Source organism: Cupressus sempervirens, chromosome 3 (genome assembly GCF_028749045.1).
Source record: "Cupressus sempervirens isolate cs-2001-9-10 chromosome 3, ASM2874904v1, whole genome shotgun sequence".
NCBI lineage: Eukaryota > Viridiplantae > Streptophyta > Pinopsida > Cupressales > Cupressaceae > Cupressus > Cupressus sempervirens.
In genome coordinates this window covers 881,154,553-881,165,688 of record NC_143120.1, presented here as the reverse complement: position 1 = coordinate 881,165,688, position 11,136 = coordinate 881,154,553, and positions in this window count along the sequence as shown.

Sequence of the window (11,136 nt, the reverse complement as noted above, 5' to 3'; positions counted from 1 at the left end):
TCGAGGTGAGAACTTTATAATTTATTTCACTTTTTAGTCTACACCTATTTCTATGTCTAAATTTGGCTAATTGCATATATTTAGCACTTAAATCTATCTTACACTTCTCATTTAATCAATTAGCTCAAGTTTACATTTGCATAAATGTACATCTTTAATCAAACGTAACATTGCATAAAAGAGGACTTTCTTGCTACAATTTTTGTTTTAGCAGTGGCACTCCTTTATCCCTTTGGGTTTTTCCATTCTAACTTAAGTTATATTGAGAGTTATGTTTGAAAGCCCCTCTTTCTCTTGTATTTTGAATGTTAGTGTGCAAGTGATTAGTTAGTGAATCTATCACACATAGTTTATATTGTTAAATTCATTAGCCTCCATTTCACCCCTAAATAGGTTGACAAGCTGATAAAGTTTCCCTTGAGGTGAGTCATTTGTAAGAGATCCTTCAACACTAGGGAAATGCTCCCTACACCATGGCTCAAATTCCTCATGACTACTCATCTTCTAATGTCATTTCACTTTCTAGAGGGAGGCATGAGGGACACAAAGGTTCTAGTAGGAAGAGTAACTCTTGCTCTTAACCTTCTCGCCAATAAACTCCCTCGCACCACTGACCATCTTGTGATTTCCACACACTCTTGTTAGTTGACATGTCTCTTGCTCTTATATAGATGCCACCTACATGGCTACCACCTACTACTTCTAGTTGATCAATTCATGGAGATATTGGGTAGCCTTCTCAAAGAATTTTCTTTGGCTTTCCTTTGCATTTTTGCCTCACCGAGAAGAATATAAGGGGAATGAAGATGGTGAGACATTGGACTCAGAACCTTCTCAAGTCAATGGTTTGGGATATTTTAATGATAAAATTGATCCTTCACTACTAGATCCAATTTCTCTTGCGATGTGAGGACTTACTCTTCCTCTAGATATGGGCTTAGCCCTTTTATTTTTCTTTGATTAAATATTTATGAGGGCAATGCCCAAATGTTAATTTTGTTAGAGGTCAACCCAAGATTGGTTGGGCATTGAGTTTCCTCCCAACCATAATTTTGTTTCAGCTAATGGTTATATACTTATCTTCCCTAAAGTTAATAGAATTGGTACAAAGATTTATTTCCAAAAAAAAAAAAAAATTGAACAATTACTAAATATGGATATAATCTTCAATCACATTGAAAGCAAACTTCACCAAGTTTTAGTTATATTTGATAACATTGAATGCAAAATCATTTAAATTCCAAAATGTTCAACATCAAATCTATTTAATTTCACATAATTGTCACTTCTAATTTCACATCATTGTAAGTAAAATTTATATATATTTCATGACATAAAAGAGAAAATTTTGGCTAGCTTTGATAGCATTAAAATTAACCATAATGCTATTATATCAAAATCATTGCTCTCCAACTTTTAGAATCATTAATGATAATTTTTAGATAAAAATTTACATCTAAATTTTATAAACTCTAAATAAAATTTAGAACCATACTTGACTAATATCTCAAATCCATAAAACTAATGATTGGACTATACACAAATGCTTAGAATATACAATGAACTAATTTCTAAAAACTTATATTGGTTTTTTATATAAATATAATATATTTGAGAGAGGTATAATAAAGGATAGAAAGACAACATGATTATTTTTTGATGGAGGGTTTAGACCTGCAAGGCACAAAGCCTGCAAGCTACCAACCAGCAAAGGCCACCATATAGACATTTTAGGGACCTAATATAGGCCCACCCGCGCGCCTGAATCCTCTTCGACTTAGAGCCAAGGACTGAGGGGTGTCCACACCATCAAAATTACTTGGGACATGATCCTAACCTCATCCCTTATGGTGTTAGAGCCTTGCACTCAGCAAGACTTGATCCTTGGTGGGCTCTTGTGAGCCATTCAACTTCACCAATAGACCAAGGGCCCATTGACAACATGATATTTTAGATTTCATATAATAGTTAGTCTTTTTCCATCCAAAAATAGCCTAATTTATTTTTAATAAAACAAAGTTTGAAATTATTATTAAAAAGAATGTAACTTACAACCCCACAAAACTAGATTCCACCTATACTTGCATGATTCTAAACTTGGCTATCAACAATCATATATCTTCAAAAAGACCAAAATTCTGATTGGTCGAGTAACAAAATTGGGATCTACCACCATGTGAACCTTTTGCAATATTTAAAAACAACAAACCAAACTGGATGTCCTTAATTAGGTACATGGATCCAAAATTTCCTCTAAGTATAGAATCCAATCTGTGGTTCAACAACATGGAGGAATGTCTCAAAAAATTTCCTCCACTCTTCATGTACAATGTAAAGCATCACAATATTGTTGAATTTAAATCCTCATGTGCAAAACAAAGATGATATGCTGAAATTGATCCTCCATATATATGTTTCTTGTAGGAAGTTGATGCCAAACAACCCTCTTGCCAGACCACCCTTAAACATCACACACTAAGCTTTGACTACCTAGGTGGATGTGGGCCTAGTTCTACTTACCCTTTCACTCCTATTTAGTTTGTGCACTTTTCCATCATTTGTCCTGTTCCCCTTTCTAAACACACTTAACTGTTATTGTGTGACTTGTTTAATAACCACAGTCTCCATGGTAGTAAGAGCTTTGTAAACAACCATTAACCCATAGCTTCTAGACTCAGTACTAGGTTACCTTATATGAAGTAGATTCAGTCAATCCAAGAGTAAAACAACCTAGCTACTCATTCTTTGAATGCTTAGAGACTTCACAAAATCAAGGTTTATATCTAGTTTTAAATACAAATTCTCAAATATACAATGCAAAATTACTAGTTTGGCTAAATCTCCTTGGAATGCATTGAACAAATAATTCTATGAGAAAAAGTGGTGTTCATAAACACTAGAAATAAGGAAGAATGAAAAGTTCAAGCTATGGAGACCATAAAAAATTCTTGCGCATGAAAATATTGTGCATTTTTTGGCATCATAGGAGTTGGTTGAATGAGTTTGGCTTGTCTTAGGAAGTTGTTTATGCTCATTCAACATTAGCAAGTCATAAACATTGTGTATTTTCATGCATCATAGGAATTGGCATTGAATGAGTTCAAGTATCATAGAAATCCTTCTCTTATCATTCGACATGTTTTGCTCATTCGATGCACACACGTATTGAAACTGAAGTGTATTTTTGTGCTTTGTACAACATCACAAGTCTTTTGTGCCGGAAGAGGTTTCTTGCTGTGAAGTTACACCAATGTATTTTTGTGCTTGTGTAGGATCAAAATTCAATTATCAAGGATGTAAAACCATGCTGTAATGTTGTGCTAGTGTATTTCCATGCTTGCACGACATCAGAAGGTCAATTTAAAGAGATGAAAAGTTCAGTGCGATGATGCAATAGTCAAAATTGTGACTTTTTGCATGATCACAGACCTATGAGAAGGAAGGGAAATCATGTTGCACTAGTGCGAAAGTCAAAATTGTTGTGAATTTTTGACCTTTTGGCATAATCACATGCCTTTTCGAAATAAGGAAATATTAAGTGTGATGGTGCAAAGGTCAAAAATGTTGCATGTTTTTGTGTCTATGTTAATTTTTTCTGATGATTATAATGTGACCTGAGAGCTCAATATTTATTGCCGAACTACTTTTTTGGGGCTCTTTCATGCGACGTAAAGGATTTTCCTTCCTTTTTTGCCACTTGCAAAGGGTATGGGCATGATTTTCTTGATTTTTTTTTATTGTTGCCAAATAAATCAAGAAAAGAGATTGCAACATCTTTTCAATTTTCAAAAACTTCATTTAAAAAATTAAATGATTGGAGTATAAGGATTTCCATAACAATGAAGAAGGACTAGAAGTAATTTGGAGTATAGAAAGCAAAAATAGAAAATATATAAACATCAATTATTAGAACTGATTTAATTTTACCTACCTTTTATCCCTCAAAAAAATCGAACCATGGTCATCCAAAGAATTCAAAACATTGTAAAAAAATGTAAAAATCCATTCGTTTTGGTAAAGCGCAGGGTACATGAATTATTAAATGGTTCAATGAAAATTTGGTGGTAGTAGTTGGAAATTAAAACATGAAATACTTGACAGTAAGGTTAGAGGAAAGTTTAAAGGTACAAAAGCAAATGGAGGACAAGGGGGTATGGTGGACCCCACAACACAACACTAATGGGTCAAAGCTTATTGTTCTATGTTTAAGCCATGCACTTTTACCAACATGAGGAAGAAAGGGTCATTAGTTGTGACCACATTTTTGAGGGAACAGGCTAATCTCTAGACAAAATGCACTAAAGACAAAACAAAGTTAAACTTTTTTTTTCCAGATTCACAGAAACATAGTGATTTTTTTCCAAATTTTTTGTTGTTTTCGAATACAAACTATGCAGATCATGAAGATCAAATGTTGAAATTTTCAGAAAAATCCATGATGTTTTTGATATTTTGAAAATTACTCAACCGTACAATTTATAGGGAGGATAGTTGCGTTCATTTTTGAGTCTCTTCTCTATTACTCCCCCACAAAATGACATTTGTTATTTGGTAGCATTGATGTTGAAGTTGGACTCCAATATTTTACCCCTTTTTTGTGAATCATTCCCACTCCAATGCAGAAAATAATATGTTTGATTTATTTGAAGGAGCAAATGCTTGTATGATGTGTCCATTTAGTCACCATCCTTTCCAATTTCTCGAGAGTCCACCACCATTTTATTTTGCGTACAGTACACTCAAGCCACATATTCAATCCAAGTGGTCAAAATTAATATATAAAATCATAGACATTGCAACTGAGACACATCCATAGGTAGCCAAACCACATCATCATTCTTGTATTGTGGATCACATAACATGTTCCAAAATGTTGATGCTAAAAAAACTTACACAATCAAATCTAAAAATCAAATTACATTTCAAGTAGATTGTGGAAATCTGATAATATTAATCCACCAAGATGTTGGGGTGGCACTTGTGTTGCAAACTTGGAAAGTGCTTCAACAACCACATTTCCTTCACATTATATATGAGAGATTTCGAAGTTGGCAAATTTAGTCAATTTTCATTGAATTATAGCAATAATCTTATCTAATTTCCAAACATTAGATTAGTTGGTAAAAATTGCATTCACAATAACCTAGGAGTCACCTTCCATGGCAGTGGCTATGTAGCCATGAAAAACCGTTATGCATACCAAGGGGAACACTTGGTTTATTTTCTAAAAGATGTAAAATGTCTTATGAAGTGAATGGTTTTTGTGGTTGGATAGCCACTACCAAATTGTTTGGCCAAGTCAACTACTTGTAGAACAACTTTGATCTCTGCTTCATCATTGGTGACATTCTCCATTTGTATGGTTTCGATTGCAAGTATGTACAATACACTATCTCTTGCAACACAACCAAAAAGGACCATCAAAATTCACTTACATCCACCTATCAAGAAGTGGAACCCAAACAACATCATCTCTTTTTTATTGACTAGGATCAATCCTAGAAAGCTCATTTAGAAACAACAACATTTAAAGTCTTGCTATTCTCATTAGTGCACTAAAAACACACCTCTAAAGGGTCTATTTGGTTCGTAAAATTGTAGAAATCAAGATTCTACAAATCTTGATTTAGCAAAATCAAGGTTTTGCAAATCTTCATTCCTATTTTTGAGATTTTACTTGTATTGTTTGTTTCACTTGGAAGATGAATGGAAAGATATATTTTTATGCATATTCTTGGAGTTGAAGGGTAGCTCCAAAAAATAGTCCAATCTAATTTTTTACACTCCTCAAAGAACATAATTAAGTTTTGATTTTCAATTCCTAGTTGCTAGTGGGATGTTTTATAACCTGGTTTTTGAAACAAAATTAGAAGTCTGATATTCCAATTCCATTTTGACAATTTTGAAACAAAGACAAAAAAATTTCAAATCTGGATTATGAAAAATCCAATTCCCATCTTCCACGATGGCCAAAAGTAAACATCTCTACCCTAATGCAAAGATGTGATTCACAGTAGCTAAATCATGAACTGTTAGTTTTAGGTAGCTTAGACAGTTGTTCATCCATATGTGATTAATTGGCAAATAATTGTTAGAGTTACAACAAATATTTGTTAATTAATTGACTCCTTCTAGAAGCCACTAGTGACCTATTGGTTAGGTTGTTTTAATTGAGAAGCAACTAAAAACATCTCGGTTGAGTTGTCTTGATCAAGAAGCAACTAGAAACCTATTGGTTAAGTAGTATAAAAGGGGGTCAAGGGAGGCATTTGGAGAAAAAAATGGAATAGAGAACAATAGAAGTTGTAGAAGCATTTTTAGTGTTAGCAAATGAGTTTATAGTGATAGCAAACAATCTTGCAGTGTTAGCTAGAGTGCAGTGATAGCGTTGGGGATAGCAGTGGGGAATATCAGCAGGAGAAATTAGGAGGTTGTCTGAATTCTACCAATGAGAGGCAAGGAGTTTTGTATCTCTTGATTTGCTAAAGTTAATATAATTTCTCATCTGGAGAACTGGTTTTCCTTTGGGGGTTTTTCTAGGGACGATTTGTCCAAAAACATTGTGTTCTTTGTGTTGTGAATTTATTTTATATTTTATTAGTGAAGTTACGGTTGTGTTATTTTTTGATATTAGCTGGGAATTTATTTTTAGCAGTTTAATAATCGTTTACAATAGGAAATTAGTAATCAGTGACTACAATAGGAATTTTCACATGGTATTAGAGCAGGGTTGAGGGTAGAAGAGTTTTTCTCTAGGAAAGAAACTGAGGGTTTATAAAACCTAGATTGATCTCTTTAGATTTATTATTTTTTTAATCCCTCAAGATGGCTTCTGCGAGTTTGAGAGATAAGGATAGATTGGATGGTGCCTCGAATTTTGGTGTCTAGAAGACCAAAATTTCTTTATTGTTGGAAGAGAATAGTATCAAGGATTATGCTACTAGTGTTGTACTTGTACCAATAGATGCAACACAACTTGCAACATATAAGAAGGACAATGCCAAGGCGAGGAGGATTTCCTTGATGGTGTCAAGGATCATATTGTTCCACATATCGTGGAGCTAGATACGATGAAGAAGATGTGGGATGCCATTTTAAATCTGTACCAAAATGCTACCAAGAACAGGAAGATGATTCTCAGATAGAAGATAAAGAATACTTGGATGAACTAGGGAGAAGACCTTACAGGTTACTTCACTAGGCTTAGACTTGTCAAGGACGAGTTACCGACTATTGGAGATAGTCCCAGTGATGCTGAGCTAGTGAGAATAGCCCTAAATGGGTTTTCTAAATAGTGGAGTGCCTTTGTTCAAGTTGTTAGTCGACGAGATACCTTATTTAGTTGGGATCAACTATGGACTAATTTCACCTAGGAGGAGTTTAGACTAAGTCTTATCAATGGGGCCAACAAGAGTTAGAAAAGTGAGGTGGAACAGGAAAACGTTGCCCTAGTAGTGAAAGGGAAAGCAAAGAAGGGATCTAGCAAAGGATCAAATTCACAAAGTGAGAAGAAGAAGAAGGACCTTTCTAAGGTCAAGTGCTTTGATTGTCATGATTATGGTCACTACATTAGTGATTTCCCAGAAATGAAGAAGGCAAAGAAGCAAGCGGTAGCTTCAACAAGTGCAAAAGAACTCTCCAGTAGACTGAAAGATGAGTTTGCACTTATAGCTTGTATGGTGAGCTTAACCTCATAGACTATCTAGTATATAGATAGTGGGTGTCATTTCATATGACAAGAGTTAGAGAGTACTTCTCTAGTTATAAGGAGGAGAACACCAATATCTAGATTTCTACGGGAAACTTGTCCAAACTCAACCCAGTTGGGAAAGGGACTGTCCAGTTTCAAAGGGAGAATTGAAAGATAATTCTAGTTCATGATGTGTTGCATCTTCCAGTATTAGTTATGAATTTGATTTTTGTATCTGTTCTTCAGGATAGGGGGTATAATGCACTCTTTAGAGGGACACGTGTTGATTAAGCACAAGGATTGGAAATCACCCATATCTATTGGAGTTAGGAGCACAATCACCTTTATAGGTTGTAGTTTGATACTCCTAAGGCACTCATGAGTAGCAGTAATCCTAGAGATCTTGGAGAGCTATGGCATTGGAGGATGGGCCATATTCATCATGGAGCACTCAAATTGCTTCGTGAGATGATGACAAGTGTTCCCCAAGTGAGAACAGAGCATGATGATGTATGTAAGGGTTGCGTGTTAGGGAAGTTTGTGAAAGCATCTTTTCTAAGGAGTGACACCAGATCTAAAGGTGTTCTTAATCTAGTACATTCAGATGTATGTGGATCGATGTCGATAAAGTCTATTAAAGGATATGAGTACCATGTTACTTTTATCAATGATTTCTCCAAAAAGACTTGGATATACTTCTTGAAGACTAAGGATGAAGTTTTCAGTTGGTTCCAAGAGTTCAAGGCTCTAGTGGAGAACTCGACATGAAGGAAGATAAAAGTTCTTCAGTTAGACAATGGAGGTGAGTACAAAGGAAATAACTTCTAGGAGTTTTGTACCGGGGAAGGAATCAAGAGAGAGTAGATTGTTCCTTACAATCCACAACAAAATGGAGTTGTTGAGAGGAAGAACTGTTCTATATCGGAGACGGTAAGATCTATGCTACATGACCAAGATATGCCCCACTACTTATAGGTAGAAGCGTGTAGTGCAATAGTCTACATTCAGAACAAGGTTCCACACAAGGTACTAGGGATGATGATACCAGAGGAAGCTTTCATAGGAAAGAAGCCTAATGTTAGTCATTTTAGAATATTTGAGAGTTTGGTATATTTTCGTATTCCAGGTGATACACGTACCAAGTTAGATCAGAGTGCAGAGAGGGGGTACTTTGTTGGGTATAGTGAAACCTCAAAGACATATACAATTTTTATCCCTGGGACCAAAAGAGTTATTATCAGGCGTGATGTAAATTTCATGGAGGACAAGGCATTTAAAAGGTCCAAAGATTTGTTAGCATATGATCAGAGTGAGTAGCCAACAGAAGCTCCAAGGCCTAGTCAAGGGCAACAAAGCACAAGTACAGTTACTAGTACAAGCGTAGGCTCAAGTGGTGAAGTTTCATAGAGCATGGAACAATAGGTGCAACAGGAAATGTATCTAGAAGACTTAGAGGTTGATATTTCATCCTCTATATTTGGCAACAGGAATTGTGGGGTTCAAGAGACACAAAGGGATACTCAGGAGTTTGTGGTAGCTCCTAGAAGGAGTACTAGAGAGCAGAGACAACCAGTAAAGTTCAATGACAATGTGGCATTAGTTAGTTAGTTGGTAGATAGTGAACCTTCCAACTATCAGGAGGCTACAGAGCATCAGGTATGGCAAGATGCTATGGTTGAGGAGTATTCCTCAATAATGCATAATGATGTGTGGGAGGTAGTTCCTAGACCAATAGATAAAGTAGTAGTCGGATCATGCTGGATCTATAAGATAAAGTACGGTGCAGATGGTAGCATCGAAAAATACAAGGCAAGGTTCGTGGCCAAGGGGTTCTCTTAGAAGGAGGGAATAGACTACGAGGAGACATTTTCTCCAGTGGCTAGGTATGCTTTTATAAGAGTTGTGATCTTGTTTGTAGCATAGATGGGATGATAGATCCATCAAATGGATGTCAAGACAACATTCCTTAATGGTGAGTTAAAGGAGGAGGTATACATAGAGCAACCAAAAGGCTTTGTAGCACAGAACAAGAGATCCACGAGTGCAAATTGAAGAGAACATTGTACATACTCAAGCAGGCTCCGAATGCATGGTATGAGCGCATTGACACTTACTCGCAGGAAATGGGCTTTGTGAAGAGTGAAGTGGATGCTAACCTCTACTACTTGGTGGCTAGTGGTGAGATTCTCATTCTTGTTCTTTATGTGGACGACTTGTTTCTTATAAGTTCACTAGGGCTCATAGAAGACGGCAAGAGGGACCTTCCAAAAGAGTTTGAGATGAAGGACTTAGGACTTATGCACTACTTCCTAAGCATAGAGGTGTGGCAAATAGATGGAGAGATTTTCCTTGGTAGAGGAAATATTGCATTGAAATATTGAAGAGATTCAAAATGGAGGATTGCAAACCCATGTTTCCACCGGTGATCACAAATTGGAGGAAGGTAGATACATCTAAGGAGAAGGATGTAGATCCCACCTTATACAAATAGTTGATTGGTTCACTTATGTATTTGGTCAATACTAGGCCAAATATAGCATTTGTAGTGTCATGGTTGAACCAAAGAGAATCCATTGGACAATGACCAAGCATGTATTGCATTACTTGCATGGTACAATTGAGTATGGGATTAAATATATCCGAGGTGAAGGTATCAGGTTGATGGGCTATACTGATGTAGATTGGGTAGTACGTACAATGGACAAAAGAAGCACTTTAGGGCGTTGCTTCAGTTTGGGATCAAGAGTTGTATCTTGGTTCAACAGAAAGCAAAAATCTGTGGCTCTGAGTTCAACAGAAGCATAATACATAGCAACTAGCATGGTGACATGTGAAGTTATATGGTTTTGAAAGTTGTTAGTAGCTTTGTTTGGTTAGAAGGTTGAGACTATTGTGATACATTGCGACAATCAGAGTTGCATCAAGTTGTCTGAGAATCTAGTATTTCATGATAGGTTTAAACATATAGACATCAGATATCACTTCATCAAAGATTGTGTACAATGGGGGGTTGTTCAGCTACAATACATACCTACAGAGGAGCAGGTAGTAGACATTTTTAAAAAGGCATTGGGGAAGGCGAAATTCATCTTCTTTAGAGATAAGTTGGGTGTCATGCAGAACAATTTCCTCGCTAAGAGGGAGTGTTAGGTTTAGGTAGCTTGGACAACTATTCATCCATATGTGATTAATTGACAAATAATTGTTAGAGTTATGAAAAATATTTGTTAATTAATTGACTCATTCTAGAAGCCACTAGTAACCTATTAGCTAGGTTGTTTTAATCAAGAAGCAACTAGAAACTTCTTGGTTAGGAAGCAACTAAAAACTTCTTGATTGAGTTGTCTTGATCAAGAAGCAACTAGAAACCTTTTGGTTAAGTAGTATAAAATGGGGTCAAGGGGGATATTTGGAGAACAAAATGGAACAAAGAACAAGAAGAAGTT